Genomic DNA, 12,540 nt, shown 5'->3' on the forward strand with positions numbered 1-12,540 from the left:
TCCAGGTCGGCCCACTGTCAGGGCCTCTCTCCCACCCCACGTGGCCGCCGGCCTTCTCCTATGGAGAGAGGTCCCCCTGCTGGCTTCTGGAGAGCCAACATGGGGGAAATGGGGACATCCATTCATGGATCACCATGGTCACAAAGGCCACTCCCCAAGCCCTTGGAGGGGCCACAGGGAGGGGAGAAAAGGTGGCCCCCAAATGCCAGGGATTGGATCCCACAGACAATAGTCCTGGTAAGACAGAGCCCTCTAATAACAGCTGCCATTCTCCCGGTGCCTTAGGTTTGGGGGTGAATAGGAGCTCTTTTACACCTCACAACAATCCTGATATGCTATCACGTGATGGGAAATGACATGACGTCGTACTATGGTACCTATATAACATTAATCCCAGAGGAAGCCAAGGATTCAAGTCAAATTTGTTAAATATTGAATTCTACGTCTAAGGCACTGGGGATACAAGGAAACAGTCCCTGCCCTCGGGGAGCTTATGTTCTCCAGGTCCCTGGGGACAGAGATACCCCCCCAGATCAGCGCCAGTCACAGGATCCCAGATCTGGACCTGGAAGAGACCTTAAAGCTATCCAGTCCAGAGGCTTTTCACCTGCAGGGGAGAGGGTCAGGGCCCCCTTGAACACTCCGGAGAAGCTTACTTTCAGAATAGTGTTTTAAAATGTGTAATGTATATATTTAAATGGATAATAATGCTGAAAAACAATTATCAAAATATTTTTGAAACAAGCTGATAGCCTCGTGTTAAGAATAGCTAGGTGGTGCAGTGGATGGAGCATCAGGTCTGGAGTTTAAAGCTCCCCAGACACTCAGTGGCTGTGTGATTCTGGGCAAGTCCTAAGTAGCCCCTATTTGCCTCAACTTCCTCATCTGTAAAATGGGGGTGAAAATACCTCCCAGAGTTTTCGTGAGGATGATACAAAATAAGATAAGCTAAGAGCTTTTTACATCAAATATCCTAGTTATAATATCCTACTTATTCTTGTTAAGAACTCTTGTCCAACTCCTTTTTACACATGAAGAAACTTAGTGCACAGATGAAGATGAGGAGGGAGGGAAAGCCCAAAACACTTCAGAATCAGAGGAAACTTCACAAAGAAGGCATCCCATGAGCCAAGGAAGGAGACAGGGATTCTGAAAATCAGAGCCAAGAAAGCCCGATATTGCCACAAATCAGGCAGGAGGACTTCAGGGGGAGGCTTAGGGTCAGTCTCTTTGGGCTGGATGGAGAATTCGGGAAGGGGAGAAGTACGAAATAAAACTGAAAGGTAATCGAGAAGAGCCATGAAGAGAAAACCATGGTGCTTGTATTTCATCCTATAATCCAAGGGTCAGCAAAGAAAGTCCGAATCAGGTCTTCTGGTTTTTGAATATTTAAATAAATGTTTATTGCATTTTTCAGTGTTCAGTTTCCAAGGTATAAATGCTCACACTCAAGATTTAACAACCGGCTTTCTAAAGCCAACTGGAGCTGACTCCGGCACATTAATTCCAGTTCAAGCACATACTAGAGATTATTGATCTAATTACTCTGTCAAAGAAATTAAGTACCAGTTTTATCCACTCCCCTTTGACTTCTGGCATAGTTTATATGTCAGACATTTTCTAGCCAGTTTGAGCTTAATTTCTTCCCTTTCCAATAACAAAATCCAGAACTGTTCTCTCTCAAGAAATCATCCCAGGACGTGGGCCATTTTTAGTTTCTGGATTCCAAGCAGTTTTGCCTACATTTGCCTGCTTCTCCCCAAACAAACAAACACACAAACCTGTTCCCAGAGCAACAGAACATCTGTGAAGAGGGGGACAGATGTTCTTATAATTAGGATCAACAATAGCAGATTTTAACAGATTCCTTCCACCACCCACAGGTCCTGAGGGATGCTGGCGAAGAAAAGGAAACCCTCCTTCTCTCTGGGTCCCACAGCCAGAGCGTCCAGGAGCTCACAAAGCTGTGTCTCCCCTTGCCTCTAGCTGCAGACTAGAATTGGGGCTACTAGGAACAGGAAGCAAGAACACAAGTGGCTCATAAGGGTAGGAGCAATCCTCACTATTTCCTCAAGTTTTAGCCACTCCTTACTGGAATGTAATACTCTCTTCAACTACTCAACCTAGTGATTAATCCTCCTTTGGGGGTTTTAGTCCCTCACCCCAAACTGTTAAACAGGCTACACAGAATAGTTTGGCTTATGGTTTATTCGATTAAAATTAATTTTAATTCCAGGGTTTTACAAGCTCCTTAACATGATTAAAGATGAATTTTGTAGTGGTACAGGGAGCCTCCTGCCAGTATAAAATTCCTCGAGCTATGCCTTGCTCCTGGATCTGCGTTCTCTCTCTAGCCATCCCAGCTTTCTTTCCTGAATCTTAAGCATCCATTAAAGTCTTGCCATTTACCCTGTTGCTGCACCCATGCAGCCTCTCACCTAGGAAAGTATGCTCTGAGCCAGGTCTCCAAAGACTATGTCCCACCTTGAATGTTTGAGGAAACCATTTCACTCAACCTTAGGACTTCATCTCGGGGCTTAATATCTACCTGGTATGGTTGAGTGACTACAATCACAGCAAGTTTACTGCATTTAGACCAGACCATGTTTCATTATCCCACTCACCCAGTGAAATCAATACTGCCATGGGCTTTGAAAAGCCATGACAATCACCTACCCTGTGGTCTCATTCGCCATCCCTGTGACTCCGCAGACAGGCCCTCCAAATTTTTCTTAAGGGGTATCCTTAGTTACAAGCAATACTCACATACTTGGGTGGATGATGCATAAAACCTTCCTTAGACTCAGCATGTGAAGCAAGCAGTGCAAGAATTGCTTTTCCTCTCGAGGCATAAAGAAACTATAAAATTTGTCCAGTTTGTCTACACTATTAGTGACCATTAAACTGAGATTGGAACCGTGTTCTGCTGACTCCAAATTTTGTTTTTTTAACATTATTTTAACATTTTAAGTTCCAAATTCTCTCCCTTCCTCCAGACTTTCATCTATTACAAAGGCAAGCAATACAATAATCTATTGTATATCACAATTTTTAAATTATTGCTCTTTCTTTAAAAATTTCCTTTTTATCTCATATATATCCCTTATACCGATGAGAAAACCATCCTCTGTGGCAAAGAATAAAAAAGAGGGGTGAGAGTTGGGGTGGGATGAGAGTGGGGGATGAGGAATAAGTAGTTCAGTAAAACTAATCAAATCATCAATAGAGTTCTGGGACAGTAATCTGTATTCATAATCCCCATGTCTGAGAAGAACAGAGATAGTTAAGTTCCCATATCTCTCTGTTGAGTCCAAGCTTGGTCATTATGGGTGACGGAGGAAGAGAAGGGAAGAAGCAGCTAAGCACTTTACATATATTAACTCATTTGATCCTCAAAAAGATTTATAAAGAGCCTCCATGTGCCAAACACTGGGTTAACTGCTTTAACAATAAGAAAAAGCAGAAACAGAAGCAGAAGAGGAAGCAGCAACAGCAGGAGAAGAAACAGAAAGGGAGGATGAGAAAAAGAAGGAGGAGGAGGAGGAGGAGGAGGAGGAGGAGGAGGAGGAGGAGGAGGAGGAGGAGGAAGAGGAGGAGGAGGAGGAGGAGGAGGAGGAGGAGGAGGAGGAGGAGGAGGAGGAGGAGGAGGAGGAGGAGGAGGAGGAGGAGGAGGAGAAGAAGAAGAAGAAGAAGAAGAAGAAGAAGAAGAAGAAGAAGAAGAAGAAGAAGAAGAAGAAGAAGAAGAAGAAGAAGAAGAAGAAGAAGAAGAAGAAAAGAAGAAGAAGAAGAAGAAAAGAAGATGATGATGAGATGATGATGGTGAAGAATATGAAGAAGGAGGAAGAGAAGGAGGAGCAGGAGGAGGAATAGGAGAAGGAGAAAGAGAAGGAAGAGAAGCAAGAGAAGGAGGAGAGCAAGGAGGAGCAGGAAGATGAAGAGGAGGAGGAGATGAAGATGAGTTAATATTTATATATCATTTACTATGTACTGGGCACTGGACTGAGCAATTTATAAATATGATCTCATTTGATCTTCACAATCAGCCTGGGAGGCAAGTATTATTATAATTTCCCCATTTTACAGATGAGGAAACTGAAGAAGAGATTAAGTGATTTGTCCAAAGCCACATAGCTAATAAATGTCTGAGTCCAGATTTCAATTCAGATCTTCCTGACTCCAGACTATATCCAGCAAGCTATCTAGCTGCCTCTTACGATTACAGTCTTCTAGTTCTCATTTTTGATGTTTTTATTCTTCCTATTTACCTTCCAGTCTTCTTTCCATTACATTCTGTCTTAAAGCTCTATATGGATAGTAATGTAAGACATATTACTGTTCAGTCATCCAACTCTCCGTGACCCCATGGGCGTAGCTCACCAATAGTGTCCATGGGGTTTTCTTGGCAAAGATACTGGAATGGTTTTCCACTTCCTTCTCCAGTAAATGTTAAGATAAAATGAAATATAAAACTTAGAACAACATTTTATCATAGAATATCCAAGTCTGTTTCCAGACCACACAAAACCATTTGTAGTTTTATGGTGGGAGTCATTTAAAGATGAACAAGCTAAGGTTCAAGGTTTTTGTTTTGTTTTGTTTTGTTTCCTTGTTTGGAACGTGGCCTGAGGCAACAAAACGCATCCTAAATCAAGTGCCCAGAGAGAGGGCAGATCCCTTAGGTGCTCTACTCCTCGGTCTGGAAGATCATCCAATTAACACTCCACAGGGCTGGGAGAACATATTTATCACCTTGTCACTCGGGAGTCTGATTTGGAAGTGACAAGTTGAATCAGAACTTCACCGATGGGTCCAGTGTCTTCTCCAAGCAGCTTTGTACAGAGGGTGGAGGGAAGAAAGTGGCCGGTACCGTGAGGAATGCCAGCCTCTGGTGGTACAACAGCGGGACTAAGATGGCATTTCTGCGTGCTGTAGGAGAGATTTTAAAATAGTACCTCTGGAATGTCACAGACCTCCAGAATGGAGTTTTTACTATAAGAAACACATGAGACTCAGCCTATGATAAAATAAAGAGAATGAAATTCTCAGGCACTAAATACAGATCCACTTATGGAAAATAATATGAAATCATGCTTTGCCCCCAACAGAATCACCATATGGTGTTGGGATCTAGAGACTGCCTACCTTGCCTGTCCCTAGATCCGGCTCTGCCCCAGGAATAATGCCATTTCTGAGCTCACCAGCGAGCAGGAATGCCTCGACCGTTACTGCAGCCTTCTCACATTACGGGTTTTCATGTACTTTCCCTTCGGAAAAAGCTGCTCTAATTCAGAGCCGCCTATCCAGTCAACTGCCTTACGCCCAAACTGCCCATTCTGTATTTAGTAACATCCACTAAAATGGTTGGCTATAAAAGGAGAGGGAAATGGGCAGCCAGCCGCAAGGTCCAAGAGCCAACCCTTCCAGCAAAAGCGTGTCCGCTTGTGAGACGCACACACAAGCCGGAGGGATTGTCGCCACCTGTTCAACCCCTGCCCTGTGCTGTCTGTCTAATGGGACATCTCTGTCCCGGGCCAAATCCTAACAACTTCCTTCCCCCTTCTCTAGGAAACCTCTGTTTGTATGACCCTTTCCTCGAATCCCCATGCTACTCCAGACTTTCAGAGAGGAAAGAATCCCTGTTGGAGAGAAGGCAAAGAAGCAGCTTCGTTGGAGTCTTGCTCGTGCAATATGAGATCAGAGTTTTGTTCATTTGAGTGGTCTGATTCACCGATACATAAATGTTCAAAGAATATGATGAACAAGCAGAAATCTAAGCTACCAATAGCCATGTGGGGAGAAAAAGAATGTTCTAAGTCACTAATGATCAGAGAAACGTAAACTGAAGGAGCTGACATTCTACCTCTTCCCCATCAGATTGACAGGGGTGATAGAAATGTTGGCAAACTTTCAGGAAAGCAGGCACATTGTCGCACCATTGGCAGACTTGTGAATTTGTCTGGTTTCTGGAAAGTAATTTGCACTGATTTCCCAGAAGTCACTGAACTGTGATTCTTTTGACCCAGAAATGCCTCTACCTATTCTATATCTAAAAGAGATCAAGCAAAGTCAAAAAGGATCCCTATTTACAAAACACGGTGGCTCTTTTTATAGAAGCAAAGAATGGAAAACCAAAGGGGTCCCCATCAGTTGGGAAATGGCTCAACAAAGGATAGTGTATGAATGGAATAGATGTTAATGTGCTGTGAGAAATTGTGAAAGGAATGGTTTCATTACAGTCTGGTAAGACTTATATGAACTGAGGCAAAGTGAAGTGACCAGAGCCAAGAAAATAATTTATGTTATCATAATGACAAACAAAAGAAAAAAAACACCCAAACTTTTAAAGACGTAAGTCTCTGATGGACACCGTGATTCCAGAGGACCAACACTTACTTAGCATGGTGCCTAGAACATAGCAGGCACTTAAATGTTTATTGTCTGAATGACCAATGATTGTGCTTCCTAATAAAGAAATTATGGTTTCAGGGTGCAGAATAAGACATATATTATGGGGTATGTCCAATCCAGACTGTTCATATTCATTACAAAGGTTTTTTTTTCTTGTATTAAATGGATGAGGGGAAGAGACAAGGAGGATAAGAGAAAAAAAAACAACAAATTTTAGTTGAAACATTTTACTTTCAAAAGATGGACTCATTGACCTGTTCCTGAGATACAAAGAGCATAGAGATGCAGAAACATATTTCTTTGACAGACTGTGAGAATCTGGATAAAGCTAGGGACTAGATGTGATTTAATTGATATGAGGAAACTCCTGGATAAGAAAACTCCTTCTACTAGTTCAGGTCTGCACCTTCTGAAACTTAAGAGATTTAGAAAACTGAGCCAGTATTTGTCAACCTATATCTTCCTAGTTCCAGAGTCACTTTTCTGTCCCATGAGTCATAATGCATGTCTCAGGAAACATAGAATTAAGCTAAAAATGCCTACAATCATACATACCTAGCATTTGACTCAATGATACTATTACTAGGCATATGTACTCCAAGGAAATGTAAGACATGGTCCATACATTGATTTGTTTTAATTAATTATACTTTATTACAAGAGAAATCTGGGATGGGAAAGGTAAAAGGAATCATTGGGAAGCAACAGGATATTTTTTGGAGAATGTCAATATCACATTTATATTTTTTATAAAATGAAGACTCTGAGATCATCATTAAATATCATCCAGCTGCCCTTTGAAAACTCATTAGGGATTTGTATCTCATGAGTTACACATGAAATAAATATTCACCTCTCCTCTTGTGCTCAACACCTTAGCGACGCAAATCTACAGGGATTTACATCACAGAGCAACAAAGGAGACGGCAACAAATTGTGCAGAGATACATGAGTTCTTTCCTAAATTCTAGCTGCATTTTTCCATTGAGGAATGACAGGGGGATGAAGAGGCAGAGAATATAAATACAAAGACCACTTCCCAATGCTTTGCTTTCAAAGATCCAGGTCCTCCTCTTAGACCTGTGAACACAGTCACAGTCTTGGGATCAGTGGTAAGGGAGGAAGAGAGGGATTATAATAAGCTTCCAAGACTCTTGGGAGACCCAAGAGTCTGTTCATTCAGTAGTCCCAGCTCTCTTTCCTTCTTCCTGGTAGCCAAAGGGAACTTTCATCCCCAGAATCCTCTGATCCATCTTCATTGCTATTGCAGAATGACCTATGACTTTGGTGAAAGGGCTGCCCTTAACTTAATAAAGATGGACTCATTGGAGCCATGCCCCCAGAAGGTGATCAGCCCACTCTTCTTCACATTAAGCATTGGCATCTGACAAAAGCTTCCTCTGCCAGCCTCTCTCCCATGAAAGGGAGATGATGAAACGAAACATGCTCCACATCTTCAATCCTTAGTTTTCTTCTCCCATCCTACTCTTTTATTGACCAGTGTAAGTGGCGTCGGTAGCCTTTCTGTTCTCCCTTTTTGGCATTCATATCTTTCCTACTTGCATGCAACTGTGTAACATGGATGTGTGCAAGTGTATATATCTGATATTATGCAAAGCAGGCACTGTAAGGGAAGGGAAGGGAAGGGAAGATTTGAACCCATAGCCTCTGATACCAAAAATAGCACTTGATTGCAAGTAAATTATTGAACTTAGGAAGTCAGGAAGACCTTAAATTCTTAGTTGCTATATGATGTTGGAAAATAATAGTAGCTTGCACATATACACCATCTAAAGGTTTACAAAGCACTTTACAAATATCTCATTTAATCTTCACACCAATCCTGAGAGATAGATGCTATTACTATCTTCATTCTACAGATGAGAAAACTAAAGCAGAGTGACTTATCCAGGGACACATATAAGTCTTCCTAATTCTAAACACTATGATCTATTGATTGTATCATTTTCTTCTGTTAGTGACTAAATGGTCTCTGAGAATTCTTTCACTTCTACAACTATGCTCTTAATTTTCCATGTACCCTGACTTGGAAGGATGAAAGGAAGAATTGCACTTGTACCTTCAAAAGATGTAAATACATTAATTTGCTGCTTGTGGAGGCCATCTCATAAACACTATATATACCATTGGATAATTTGTAGAATGGAAACTACCCTGGACTGGGTATCAGAAATGATCCCTAGCTTTGCTAACTTGTTATACAGATATAGGTTTGGAACTGAACAGCACCTTTGAGATCATCGATTCCACTGGTTTTTACCTGTTTGGGCATTGTGGGTTCTTTTGACAATCTACAGAAGTCCATAGATTCCTTATAAAATTCATTTTAAAAATTCATAATTTAAGAAAATGTTAAATTTTAGTTAGAAGTTAGTAAATTTGAAATGAATTTTCCCCTCCATCCCTGAAATCTATCTACGGAGTCCTTGGGGGGAGAAAGGAAGGGATGCCCATAAATCCTAGGTTAAAAATCTCTGATATAATCTAATTCTTTATTTTAAAGATAAGTAAACTCGAGTTCAATGAGTTTTGAGTGACTTGCCAAAAAAGTGAGTGGCAAAGCTCAGATCTTCCAACTTAAAACTTAGAATGACTTCAACTGCACAATCTTATTGTCATTTCACTTGTCTGACTTCAACCATCTCATTTTAAAATGAGAATGATGGATTAGATGATCTCTTGAGTCCTTTCTAGCAAATTCAGTGATTCTGATCAAATTCAGTCACTTTCTTTGCATTACCTGGATGTCTGCAGTCTTGGGATTCACAGAATCATCTCCCCTCTTTTGATTGGGTGTTTTTATCTTGTAACTCTTTGTATTTTCCTTGCTCAACATCAAAATCGTCAAATCTCTGGAGTGGGTAAAACTATATCAATCTGAGAAAGCAGATCATTGGGGAGGGGGTTGAGTTTGGGGTACAATAAAGTAGGAAAACTCCACAAAGTCACAAAGGCAGTTTCATTGCCAGATGTAGGAGTAATGAACAAAGAGTGAAAAAAGGTTTTTTTTTTTCATAATGCCTTTGTCAGTGGTGGGTAAAAGGGATCTGCCTGCTCCCCTCCTCAGCCTGCACACACCATCTGTTATTTATATCTGACAGTCTGCAATTGCTATATGCGACCTTTGTTGTTAGTTACCAGGATAAAGCTGTCCGGGACAGTGGGCTGCTCATCCTCCCATTTCTTAGCAGGTGGGTCTATAAAACCCATGCCCATTTAAAGGTGGTGGCTCAGGACATCCCCATCACATGTCACTAAATAGAAATAAATCACTCTCATCCCTGTTGGGAAGAAAGTTATAAATAACACTTCAGGGTAATCTTTCATCACAGAGAGACCATGGTTACTAGGATACATGCAAGGCAGTCATGTCATCTGGTATTATTATTTATCCATATGGGTTGGCCACCATCCCTGGTTACCTCTTTTTGGTCTGTGAAGCAGTCCTCATGTGTTTAAATCTTGTCTATTTGGCCTTTTGCTATAATTTAAAAAATAAAGGCAGCATGTTTTATCAGGCTTAAATGAACTACATCCTTTGGCTATTAAAAGAAGGGACATATATGTACGCTGAGTCCATAGAATAGGGGATAAAGCACTATATCTGGACCCAGGGACCTGAGTTCAATTGCTACGTCTGATACTATCTGTGTAACCTTAGGGAAGTAATTTCTGTTGGGCTCAGTTTCCTAATCTATAAAATTAAGGGATTTGACAAAAGGATTTCTAAGATTCTTTTTAGCTTTAAATCTATGATTCTTTGACCTTTGAAATACCATGGAGAACCATAAAGGTATTACAAGATTAGTAAATGAAAGTCAAGTCAATAAGCATTTATTAATTAAGTACCTTCTAGTTGCCAGTTACTTTACTAAGTGCTGGAGATACAGAGAAAGGCATAACACAAGCTTTTTTCTTTTAAGGCGCTCACAGATCAATGGGGAAGACAATCTACTGACCAATATATGTACAAACAGGATGTAAGCAAGGATATAGGGAACAGGCCCTAGCATAAATGAGATTGGGAAAGGTTTCTTGTAGAAGGTAAAATTTTAGCTGGAACCCAAAGGAAGCCTTTGCCAAGTTAGGAAATAAAAGTTCTTATGTGAGAGACAGAAAGAAGAGGTCAGTCACTGGATCACAGGACACTTGGAGGGGAGCACCACGGTCTAAGAATTATCAGCCAATGAACTTGACGTTGACTTTAGACATGATTCTATAGTATATTATTTGAATAAACTATTGGTGAACATCTAGAAAAAGAAGTGCTCACAAAAAGCCATCATGTGGGAGTTAAACCAGGCTCAACATCTATTTTGGTGAGGTTTTTGTTGTTGTTCAGTCATTTCAGTCATATTCAAGTCTTCACAACCCCATTTGGGATTTTCTTGGCAAAGCTGCTGGACTGATGTGCTACTTTCTTCCCCAGCTCATTTTACAGATGAGGAAGCTGAGGCCATTTGAGAGACTTGGCCATTTACAAGTCTGAGGTCAGATTTGAACTTAGGAAGACGAGTCTTTCTGACTCTAGCTCCCAGACTCTATCTATTGCGTTGTGCCACGTAGCTGTCCGTGTACCCCCTATATTAGAATGCTATAGATGTTGTTTATTGCCTTTGTCCCATTATCCCAGTATGATTCTTGTAGAAAACAGAGTATCAGAGTTGGATGATAATACAGTTAGGTAGGTTTGGAACTGGTTGAATGAATGAACCCAAAGGGGAGCAATTAGTGGCTTGATGACAACTTGGAAGAAGGTCTCTGGTGGAATGTCCTAGGAATTATGCTTGGTCCTTTGCTGTTTGACATTTTTATCAATGACTTGGATAAAGGCATTTTGGCTGGCTCATCAAATGTGCAAATGACAAAAATTTGGGAAAAACAATTAGCACTTTGAATTATAGAGTAAGGATCCCAAAAAATATCCCAATGAGAAAGAAAGCACTGGATAATTATAAGACAAAGATAATAGTGATAAATGCAAAGTCTACCATTGAGTTAAAAAAAAATAAACTTCCCAATGGGGGAAGACATGATTACAGACAGCAGATCATCTCAAAAAGATAGAGGGAAATCTGGTAGCCTATAAACTTAATATTAGCCAAGAATGTGATACAGGAGCACCCCCCAAAAATGCAATCTTAGGCTACATTCGGAGCGACAGAGGGTTCATGATTAGGGAGACTTAGCCTCCTTGGACTGTGGACTAAAATTGCATTCACTTTTCTGACTCCCATATCACTTGTCTGTGGGAGACCAGCTCTTAGGAGAGCCCGGGCTATTACATCAAACAGCTAGGAAATAATCCTTCCATTGTGCTCTGTACTTATTCAGGTTATCATGTCTAGATTTAGTTTCTGCAATTTGAGAGATATTCTGAGAAATGAGGAGGGAAAAGCCTCTGAAATGTATAAAGATGTGAAGAACAAGGCTTCTGAGGAAATTTCATAGTTCAAGCTTTTTAATATAGAGAAAGAGGAAAGATGAGAGGGGAGCAATTTAACAGATATGAAGTTTTCAGTGGTTTTACGGAGTATTTTGAGGGGTTAGTGACCAGTTATTTCTATCCCCACAGAAAAGAGAGATGAAGGAGACGGACAAAAATTAAAGCATGAAGAATTTAGCACAAGCAGAAGGAAAAAATTCCTAGTTAATCAAATAATAATAGATTTTGATAAAGACAATGTGGAATCACCATAGTAGAGATTTCCGTGTATGATCATCACCCTTTTTTGGATGATGATAACAACAATAATAATAATAGCTGGTGAGGCAGCCTGGTAAAAAAAATGGATTTATAGATATGGAGATATTTCCTGGGTGACACTAGTCACCTGTGAGCCACTTAACCTCAGTTTCCTCATCTCTTAAAAAGAGGAGATTGGAGTAGATCAGGGCTTTTTAAACTTTTTCCATTTACAACCCCTTTTTGCCCAAGAAGTTTTTGCACAACCCCAGGCATATAAAATAGGTATACAAATCAAACACATACTGATGATAAATCATAATGTTTGCAACCTGCACATTCAGTTATCAGATCTCATATGGGATCATGACCCATAGTTTAAGAAGCTTTGGACTAGATGACTTCTAAAGTTTCTTCATCTATTA

General features: G+C 40.6%; 1 protein-coding gene across 4 annotated transcripts in view; it reads right to left on the minus strand.

Annotated features, from left to right (window-relative positions):
* Positions 1-9,711, minus strand: part of MED12L (mediator complex subunit 12L) — a 560,363-nt gene extending 550,652 nt beyond the window's left edge. For 3 of the 4 annotated variants that reach the window (XM_074298321.1, XM_074298320.1, XM_074298318.1), the window contains exon 1: positions 9,170-9,711. The gene's annotated coding sequence lies outside the window, so the exon portion shown is untranslated. The remainder of the gene's footprint in view (positions 1-9,169) is intronic. The other variant, XM_074298316.1, reaches the window with a different exon arrangement.
* Positions 9,712-12,540: the final 2,829 nt, after the last annotated feature.

Source organism: Sminthopsis crassicaudata, chromosome 3, assembly GCF_048593235.1.
Source record: "Sminthopsis crassicaudata isolate SCR6 chromosome 3, ASM4859323v1, whole genome shotgun sequence".
Classification (NCBI taxonomy): Eukaryota; Metazoa; Chordata; class Mammalia; order Dasyuromorphia; family Dasyuridae; genus Sminthopsis; species Sminthopsis crassicaudata.